The sequence below is a fragment of the Harpia harpyja genome, chromosome 1 (assembly GCF_026419915.1).
Source record: "Harpia harpyja isolate bHarHar1 chromosome 1, bHarHar1 primary haplotype, whole genome shotgun sequence".
Taxonomy (NCBI): Eukaryota; Metazoa; Chordata; class Aves; order Accipitriformes; family Accipitridae; genus Harpia; species Harpia harpyja.
Genome location: NC_068940.1, coordinates 67,960,237 through 67,971,281, shown reverse-complemented (window position 1 = coordinate 67,971,281; position 11,045 = coordinate 67,960,237).

Sequence of the window (11,045 nt, the reverse complement as noted above, 5' to 3'; positions counted from 1 at the left end):
GCTGCCAGTGGCAAGAGCTCTTGCTCATATGGGGACTTCTTTGCAAGGGCTGCAATGTTTTGCTGTTGGATGGCACTGGAGAGGAAATGCTTTTGCAAGCAAAGCGTGATTCCCATTCAACCCTAAGGGTAAATTCAAACAGAGTCAAAATATTCTTACAGTTGTAGTTGCTCTTCCAGCTGAAATTTTAGAATTTTCACCAACCTTTAAGAAAATATTAAGAAAAAAAGAAAACATCAGGCAACCTGACAACATCTGGACTAGGACTTAATTTCCCCCTATATCAATCAGAAAAAGTAATACGCAAGTGGAGAATTGAGATGTTGGCTCAATTTCTTTGTCATTAGACAAGAGTGTCATAACCAATTTTGGACTTGCTTCTTTTAAAGCAGAAGTTAAATTCAGGAACCCTGTAACAAAGTTAGAGTATGAATCACTGGAAGATTATGGGTAAAGTAATATGAGGACATATTACTTTGCTTGTAATATCTCCTGCCTGTGAGTGCCTACACTTCTAGCTACTCTGTGAGGAACTTTAATGGCCTTAACTTTTAGAAAATGCTGATAGCCTATCCTTTGAAATACCAGACCTCTTAAAAGTAATTCAAGTGGTCCCAGAAAAAAATTGAAAGCAGGTTAAATCTCCAGTACTTAAAAAGCAAAAAAAAAAAATAGTCCTTTTGAACACAGGAGAGTTTTTCTATTTCCTTCCCCCATCTCTGTGACCTTACAGAAAGATATCTTTTGGCTTAGAGTCTGGGTTTTTATCTGAAAAAGAAATTTGTCAGGTGAGGATTTAAGAGAAAAAATTATATACTCTCATGTTTTGCTTAATACAGGAACAATTTCATTGATTTTCAGCTCAATTTGTTTTGGTTTCATTTTGCTTTCTACAGAGAAACACTGATAGCTTTTAATGCAGCTCAAACTGAGGAGCTGGAAATGTGACGTTCCCCAGCTCTGCTCCCCTGCTCTCCAACAGTTCCTGGGGGCAGATATTTAGAGCAAATCTGTTACTAGGTGAATTGGGGTATATTTTACCATGAAGCAAGTTAAGCATTGAGAGGATATGAGAATCAAACAGAAAATGCTTTACCAGTATGTGTTCGAGCAACAGAGTAATTGATCCACTACCGAAAACCCTGTACTTAAGCATTACACGGCCAAATGCTTAATTCAAAACACGTTTGTTACCAGGGGTATCAGTAGTAAAATATGAATAGCCATATACAATTTCTAAAAGTAATTTTTCCATCCTTTTAGTCCAAGAGCATTTTATATTATTGATGCTTTAAAAAAATCAAACAAACAAACAAAAAAAACGAAAAACTTTTTGGCCTTTTGGTTGATGAAAACCTGTATATTAACACCCAGGACATGAATATTTCTCTAATACATGCACTCAGTAATGAACCTTTTCCCATAATTGTTAGGTTATTGTAAATTGTTATTGCAATACCACCATGGCTTTTGGAGATCCTTTAAGGATTTTTCCTTTTTCCCATTTTAATTGCCATTTACTGTAGTTGCTACATACTAACCATTCACCATGGCTGCTACGTATGTCAAAGCACAAACTTGCCATTAAAGGGACAAGAATTTTTTATATAACTTTGTATTATTGTTTGCATCAATGATAAAATGTGCTGTTTCCTGAAGATTTCTGAGCTATAAACACAGGCTACTATACATACAAACATGGTAACCCTCACAGAGAAAAATATTCCCAGGTTCATCTGCACGAGCCTTTGCACGTTGGTTCAATGCTTATTGAACTTGACTGAAAATCTGTTACCTGCTTAAATCGGTACATTGAAAACAAGTCATACAAACACGACAAAAATCATGATTAATAACACAGGTGTACAGGAGGGGAGAAAGTGCGGTAAGGTGTTTATTTAGACATTACAATAGTCCGGCATTCTTGAACGTCATTTCTCTTGGAGAACGGACCAGAATGGACGCACAATATCGGAGCCCACCCCCCCGCCCCAAATCAGTGTTCCCCCTTAAAATTCAGCAGAGAGAAAGGGGCATCATTTACTCTGTGCTTCAGCCGAAGCGAACTATATCCCCTGACACTATTCACTTTGGGAAACACAGCGTTACGCGACCCCGAGCCCAGCCCTAAGCCGATCCGCAGCTGCCGCCCCCGCCCCGCGCGCCCCGCGGCAATACTAGAGCGCCCCCTGCCGTTGGCAGGGCCGCTCCTCTCAGCCCGCCCAGCCGGGAAACCGCGGCGGAACAGCGGCCGTTCGGCCGGGAAAAATAAATAACGCAACCCGCCTCACTTCCCTTTGGGTTTTTTGTTTTTTGGGTTTTTTTTTCCCCCGCCATATTCAATTTACAAAGCTACAGCAGTGGGTAACTGAATTTAAACTTTCAAATTTTGTCTCACAGACAAGGATTTCTTTCCAGTCTTTTCACTGCCACCTAGTAAAAATAAATAGCTTTAAATCGCATGAATCATGAAGAGCAAACGGTGAGCCAACGCCATGCTACAAAACAAGGCCTTTGGTTTAAAAAAAAAATGTAGTACGTCAAACTCTTCTGCGTGGTAATCTAACGTACACATACGTGGAAGGCACAAATAAATGCGAGGGACCAAAGAAGGTAAATTAAGAGGTTCTAAACCTTCCCTTAGTCTTTGAATAGCGAGAAAAACATTTGCAAAACTGAACTGCCGCACAAGTGCACATCTTTTCTTCCATTTAATATAAAGGAACCTTTAGGCAAGCTGGTGCTTCAATAAATTGCCTACAGTTAAGTAGACAGGCACAGAGATTTTGTGCTTAATATCACCAACTACCCTATCTCATAAATATGTATCTCAGCCATCATATTTATAATTAAAATGAAATATATTCTTGAAAGCTGGATGAAAACTTTTGGACGACTCACAATTCTAGAATAACATCACTAACTTGGAATCCTGGAATTAAGGATGTGAATGACATCTAGAAATTCAAACAAATGGGTTGCTTGTCAGAAATGCAAGGACCAGTTGCAGCTCTGAGTTCTGCCAGGAAAATGGAGTTGACGCAATACAACATATCCTCCCACTTGTATGAAACACTACAAAATATTTAATGAAAGTATATTTTCTACATCATCCCACCAGCAGCCACTCAATAAAGTTATAATTATTGATATTCCTACAGTTTCCAGGGAAATGAAAGAGAATAGTAAAATACTGTATTTCTACTGCATGGCTAACAACTTAGGGAAGAACAATGATTTATGATCATATTTCCATAGTCATTCACAATAAAGAATCAGCAGAATAAATTACTCTAGTTTGTAATGAGTGATATATATATAAGAAGTATTGTGGGTCTTGTTAGAGTTTCTTCAACATATCAAGAAAAAGAGTAAGAATGGAATAAGGAGACAGTCATCATTTTGTTAGCTTTACTTGCCTTTTTCTAATTAGGTGACTAACAGAAAGAAATCCCCTCCATGGAAAATTCTTATGTGATTTAATAAGGGAGGAAAAGACAAACACATTCTGTAGAAATTTCTTTGCCCCTACTCATTTTGCTCCTTCCCTCATTTCCTCCACCTTTATCCACAAAATAATCATTTGCCTAACAGGAAATGTTTCCTCTCACACCTCTTGGGATAGTAAAACACTGTCTGAATATCTCATGTGCCCTCTGTGTTAGAAATGAGCACTTTCCATTTGAAAAGGACTATGCGGAAAATCAGGACTTGCTTTTCAGTTTAAGAGCTTCTGGGTAACTAATTTGTTAAAATTATTTCATTATCATATATGAAATAACTGATCTATAACCTCTAGATACTTCTAAACTCTGATGTTTATTTTCTGTTTCACTATAGGAAATTATAATTGGACTTATGGTCCTAAAAATTGTAGGTAGACATGAAACAAATGTGATATATAGTATAACCATCCACTATAGAAGTCTTTCCATAAAAGTGCTGCATATTGCACACACTAGGAAGCCAGGCACACATTGTACTTGCACACTGCTGTCATACAATCCAATACACAACACTTCTCTCAATGTTTCAAATCATCTTTTAATATTGAAGAACGACTACTATTCTACAGACAGGTACAATACATCTTTTCTCACAAATCCTCTGCTGTATTTCAAGAAAGGGTCAATGTACTTTCAGGCATTTCCCTTTACAGAATCACAGCTCTCTTCCATGTAGGCTCTTTGGCAGAAACGGATGGAGCTGACTGAAAAGTCCCTTCAGACTTTCGTTCTTATTGAAGAAAAACAAACAAAGTCATTTTGATGCAAGTTTTTCTTCTCTTTGAAAAGGAAAATTGTGTCTTTTCACACATTAGTCATTTCTAATTTCCCCACTTTCTCCTATTTTCTTCTTACTGTGTTTGTTCTACTTTCTTCAGTGGAATAAAGAAAAAGAGGACAGACTGTGTTTCCCTACCTCCTTTTTTGTTGCATTTAAGGTGGCAATAATCCACAGAAACTGTGTAACAGCATACAAAACATTCGTTTCTTTTCCTTTCATTCCAACCCGGGTCTTTTTTCCCCACCAGTTCTGTTAACTGGTTAACAAGAGGGAGAATCTGACATGACATTTGACATCTTTCAAGCCCCAGGGCCCAAACCTCATCAATTCGTGCAAAGCTCTTTTCAGGATAGCACTCTGCTTGCCTAATTCTCCAAAGAAGCAGCAGTAGAAAGGGAAACAATCATGACTCATATGAACCATGCCTAATTTTATGAACAAATGTTTGTCGTGCAACATTTTCTTCAGTAATCTCTGAGTAGTTTTTCTTGTTCTCAAATAGTAAGACCAATAATCATGACACTGGAGCACTGTTAGCACATCTCTGACCACCTGCAAACACTGTTAGGCTGTGTGTTCCTACTATCCTCAATATTATCCCAAAGAAAATCATCTGAACTGAAAAGCTGACAAACGCAATAAGTGGTGGGAAATGGCTTGAAGCAAAAAATGAGTCGGTAATAAAGTACTAGCATTTTCTGTGACAACATACTCGAGCTACTGCTATTGTTTCCAGCAATACCTCCCCCCCCCCCCAGCTTTTAAGAAACAATAGCTATTATTCAAGTGACAAATACTTGTTATGATATCTAAGCTTTTGGTCCCAATCTTAACCCTCTGTTACTGGTATTAGGTTTCATGTCACAACAACTTTAGAGGTGAACTGTGTACTATCTTAAGCAAGCATTGACGATGGTTTAACAATGGTTAACTGATGGTTTAATAAGGGTTAACTGGTTTACTTAACCACCTGTGTGACCAAATTAGAAAAGAAACCCAGGTCTGTGACAGACAGTTATATGCTTGCATGTATGCAGGGACAGTTGCCTACTGTCTTCAGTAGATGGCTGCATCGCTACAAATGCATTTAACACTTGTCCTAAAAAATGGCAGTATGATTCTTTGTTTCCCTGCCTGTACAATAAGGACAAAAGCAGACTTAAAAAAAAAAAAAAAAAAAAGCCCTATGCATCATGTTACTATTTTAACTGTAATTTAAGTCCAGTTCAAATGAGGTAGTTAATCATTAGCTTGTTTTTTCCTCAGAAATTCTTTGTACTGCTTTCCACTCTAAAGAAGGTGCAGATAAGGACTTTGAAAAAGATAGCTATTGAGAGATCAGAAGTCTGGAATCCATTCACATTTGGCTTTCAGTGGTACTGTACTTTGAGTGAATCACTGTACGAGTGCTATTTTGTTACCCACATAAATCCACCGGAATAAGAAGACCAATAAGTACAGAGATAGCATTATTCTACACTCCCACTGCAACTGAACAACAAAAAGAACACTGGCAGATAGCATTAGCTTTGGCCCTAGATCAAGAGACCTGGCATTTAAGAAAGCTAACAGACTGAATCTGATCTTTATTTTCACAGGGTTAGAGCAAGCTTGTGCACTAATCTAGGCCTGTTATAGATGTAAGAGGTAGCTAGATCCCTTTGCTGAATTTATGCAGGGGAAGAATTTCAAGTCAGTATAATAAACATCTCTCACCACCAGCTTAACAATTTACCTTTCTGTATGTACCATGGTGGTATTGAAACAGAGTATTTATTAAAGCAAAACCAGTTTAATCTTAAGCTTCATCTTCCATCCAACACCTCCAAAGCATTTTATAAAAGAAAACACATAGACTGTCCCAGGTGCATAAACTGAATCAAATTCTGTTCCCACAACAACATGCAAACTGGAATCAAATTCACTGGACTCAGTGTATTTGTAAGAGCAAAGCAGGTCATGGGGGACTATGTTTACATTAAGCATAGAACTACGTATCACAAGGTTTCTGCACTCCACAGTGCCTTACTGGCTCAGTCTGTGCCAGCTGCCTTATAATTGTACAAAACATCTTTCAAACTACCCCTACCTCCATGTTTGAAATATAGTAATCATGCCTAATACAGTTATTAAGGGAAATAAACTGACAGCACTGAGAAAGCTCCCATCTGCCACTTTTAAATCCATCTTCACTGTTATCTCAGAAAAACTTCAGAGGAAAGTAACATGCCAAAAGAACACTTTGGAATAATTTCTATACAAGCAATAGCTAGGCAAACAGTTCCTGGCCAGGACTTAGGAGGAATGTGACAAAGGTCTATAAATATCTGTATCACTGACAGTGTCTAGAAATTGATTTGTTTGCTGTTTCTTCAAATAGACTAATTATCTTACATCATATTAAGCCACCAGAAAGAAGGTTTATAACAAGCAAGAAGCTAGTTTTTCTGTTCAGGGGATTGCTAAAGCTGTGGAACTCCTTGCCAAAAGAAGTTGCAGAGGCTAGAGTATCACAAAGTTTCAAGGGCAGACTGGGTAAGTTCATGAAGAGAAATGTGCTTAAGATCAGTGAATATAAGGAAAACACATGCTTTTCAGAAAGGTCCTTCCTTCCTTTCAGCCACTTGAAGTTCAGGTGGTTGAAGCACAGGGAGACTGCTAGGAAGAAACATCATGTTTGCCCCGATCTGCTACTCCTCTCTAATCATGCTTTTGACTGCTGTCAGATGGGACACTGGACTAGACTGAACCTTTTGGCTGCCCTGTACAGATACTCTTTACATTCTTATGTTATGTTCATTGCTCACTAGCAAAAAATAGCCTTGAATTTTGTTATGCATTTAGCCTTGTCACTCACTGGGGGGATAGGCTTTTAGTAAAGTATTCATATAGGATTGCCTATGTGTCTCTTTGTAATCTGTTGGAAACTGCTGGGAAAACAAAATCACCTTGTGATTAACTGGTACCATTTGAAAACCCTTCTGCCCTTCAGTCCTTTGTTCCACTTCAGATTCAAAGAAATACTTGACATTTTCTAGAATCTGCAGAAAATTTCAAGGCTTACAGAAAAGCTATTTCTAGAAGTATGTGTTCTTAAACTACTCTGACTGCTTTTGATCTGCTTGTGTGGTAGAACCTTATCTAGGAAGTATATACCACATGCAAGATTTTTTTTTTTTTTTTTAAGATGCAGAACATATGAACTCTATTACTAGAGGAAGAGATACTTCATAAAAGCCACATGAAAAAAATCTGTCAGTGATACTCAGCCCCTTCTTTTCAGATTAGGTCTTGGTTTTGCCATTTTCATTTACATCTAGGCACTGGAATGAGAAGTGAGCTTTGAAAACATGCAGAATACACCAAAGATTTACTGTTCAGGTATTACAGAAATTACAACTTAATCTCCTAGAGTATAATTTCAGAACACAGATGCACATACTTGTGTCCCAAGGAATATTAATTTTCCATGGTTATGACATTTGGAAGTCAGGAATGTGGACCTGGGATGCACAAGTTCTCTGACTATTCCAATCTGCTCAGAGAGGCCACACGCTTTTGGCAGAAATCAACAAGCACCTACCTTAGCAAATCAGACCACAGTGAAGACTGTTTTAACTACCTTTCCCTTTGCAGATTAATCGTGATCAAACATGCCAAAATCTTTCCTACAGGTTTGCATAATCTACGTTGGCATTTTCAAAGTTAATATAGCTTTTAAGAGTAACAAAGAAATATAGAGCCTATCCCAACTACTCAACCATGTAGCATTTAGTGGCTCTTTGGCATGCCTAAACTCATACCCATCTGCTAGAAAAGCATTCTGGCCATTCAGCAAGGTGAAACCACGCAGGCAGATGGTGGTCAATGATAGACTGTCAAATGCAAATAACTAGTTTCCAAAGAAATACCTCCTAATGGCAAACATCAACTAATTAGGCTGTATAAGCCATTCCAAAACCATCCTACCTATTCCTATCTGTTGGCAAGATAAAGACTTAAATCATATTTCTGGGCACTCTGCCCCAATATCTCCTTTTCTGCTTAGACATCCATTTGAAGCATTCTTCTTAGCATTAAGGTTATTAGCATTCTATTTAGCACCCAAATAATTGCATACAGTTGTTTAAAAACCAAAACAAACAACCAAACAGAACTGGCCGTTCACTTTTAAGAATGAGTTCCAGCACCAGGAAATTTACTTGAGTCAGGTAAATCACTGAAAACCAGCAATTCTTAATTTACTGAAAAAAAAAAAAATACTTACTCATTTTAAGACATATATTAAAGTTATATAGTAATAATATCAAGGCAAGGTCTACATTTATTTGTACATACATTTCTATGGAAGACAGTGGGCCGGATCTTCCAGCATCTCAAACACAAGTCATTGCACAGATGAATTTTTCCATTTGACAACAGTAAAAAGAATAATCAAGTCCAACATCTGCTTTACATAGCACAAGTCACTGCCAAATAAGTCATATTAGCTGTATGCTTATCTGTGCTAATATTCACATTCTAAAGATTAAGAGCCAGAAATACAGAATGAATAACAAATAATTCTGCGCATTCAAATCTTCAGCCTTGTCTTTTACAGGCAAGCGTTTTCAGGTATTGAAAATCAGTATCCCTGACATAGCTTTTGGGGAGAAGAAAATACTGGCCTCTACCTCTGTAGAAAGGAAGATCTCCTTGCTCCATCCCTGGAAACCAACACATCTGCTCTAAGATGAACTTAAGAGCTTGAGTTAAATTCATTTGACAGAACCAATTAAAAATGCATAATTATTAAATATGCTATTCTTTGGAATAATCATTATAGTGAAACAGAGATTAATGGAGAAATAGTGCACAAATATCTGAACGTGCTCTGTCTTTTATCCAGTGTCTATTTTTATGAAAATTCTATGAAGAAAATTTGGCCCAAAATGTCTAAACTCACTGATTTTTACCAAAATACTTACCTTTGTCAGGATTTGCTGTTTACTAGTTTTGTCCACAAAGTTTCAGTCAACATATTTACAATCTCTGTGATTTTGTAATATAACTGTTAACAGAACAAATTCACTCAAGCACTAAATTTGTACATTTGCTCTTAGAACACATTGCTTTTGAATCATAGTGAAGGTTGTTTTGCTAAGCCTTTCTGGAAAACTTTGCCTTGGATACGGTCCACAGGTTAAGTGAAAGGTAGCGTGCTGTCCTGGTTAAATCAACTCTGTAGCAAGATAAAGGCAATCACGCTACAATATAGAAGAAAGAAAACATTATTTTCTGTGAATTGGAATATATTAAGGGAACCATAAAAATCACAGAACACAACTTGCAGCTCTAAAGCCTATAAATGTCATTGAATTCACACATTGCAAAGTCAAACAGAAATTAAATGCAGAAGTCTGCACCAAAACTCTGTGTGCATAAACCATTTAACAAAAGGAAACAAAAGGGCTGGGAAACTCCACAGAAGTAACTCACAGAAATTAAATCTTTCAGGGGCCTTCTATGTATATTGTGCTGAAAAACAAGCACCTACAAGTAGAATTTACAGCTGTGTTCAGTGATTAATCCTTTACAGCTTCAGAAGAGGCAAGTTTAGGTGAACACCACTTCCAGTTCATTTCAAACCCAACCTCAAAAGGAAACCTTTGGTCTGTGGTTAGAAACATAGTGGCAAAAAACCAAACCATGATTTATCAGTCATCTTTATTCTGGACTTCCTTAGCAGACTGCCCAAGAACAACGTTAATTCCATTTCACTGACAAAGGAAAACATTCTACTGAAAGCAGAGGAATGAAAGTGGGTATCTTTACAGTAGATTCAAAAAATAGGGTACACAGAATTTCCAGCTGCTGAACTCAACAGATCTCACATAGATACACACACAGATCCAGTAATTTTTTTTTTCCCTGAAGTAAGCTTAAATCTTTCATCTAAAATTTTCTATTGAAGGAGAAAAAGAATACTTTTTTTAAAGTAATTCTCTCCGATCCTTTTGGAAGTTCACTGCAGCAACAGTAAAGGATTCTTCCCTCCCACCTTATATGAGCAGAAGAGGAGCTTTAGAGAATTTCACCAGAGGTAGTGAAATCCTGACATAATAAAATCAATTGAAATTAGCAGTACATTCATCTTTCTGTCATGAGCTCACTTGGGACAGTCACAGTCTGCTTCCTGCATGCTTCCCAGTGCACACACAGAGTTCCAGAATGATGGGAAGGCAAGGCAACAACAGCCCAAAACAACTTCCATTCACAGCAGGAAAGAAGCTGCCTTCATCAAGCAGCATTTCCACCACCTGCTCCCTGGAGATACCAGAAAACAAATTCTTTCTACTTGATCTAAGACAGCTACTATTAACACTACATTAATAACATACAAAAGGGTCTGGCTTGTGGGTCTCATGTAACAAGTTAGTAAACTACAAGCTCCTAGAACACTGGAAAAAAGAGGAATCTTAACAAGCACGTGAGTGAAGTGTTACAATGAAATTTTAAGCTGGCATTATACATGCATTCCTAGTATTTAAGATATATAGAACCTTTACTTACATTGTAGAACTCAGCAGAACTTTTGCCTGGCAACATCCTCCAAATCTCACTAAGGTATTTAGAGCACCAATAGGTGACAAAGTACATCCTTCCTGAAATCCTTGATCTTAAGATTACATTGGGCAAGGATTTTTCTTTTCAATTCATTTGAAAAAGTCTAAAAGTAATCATCCTCACTGTCAATACTGAACAATTTCCATTTGTTT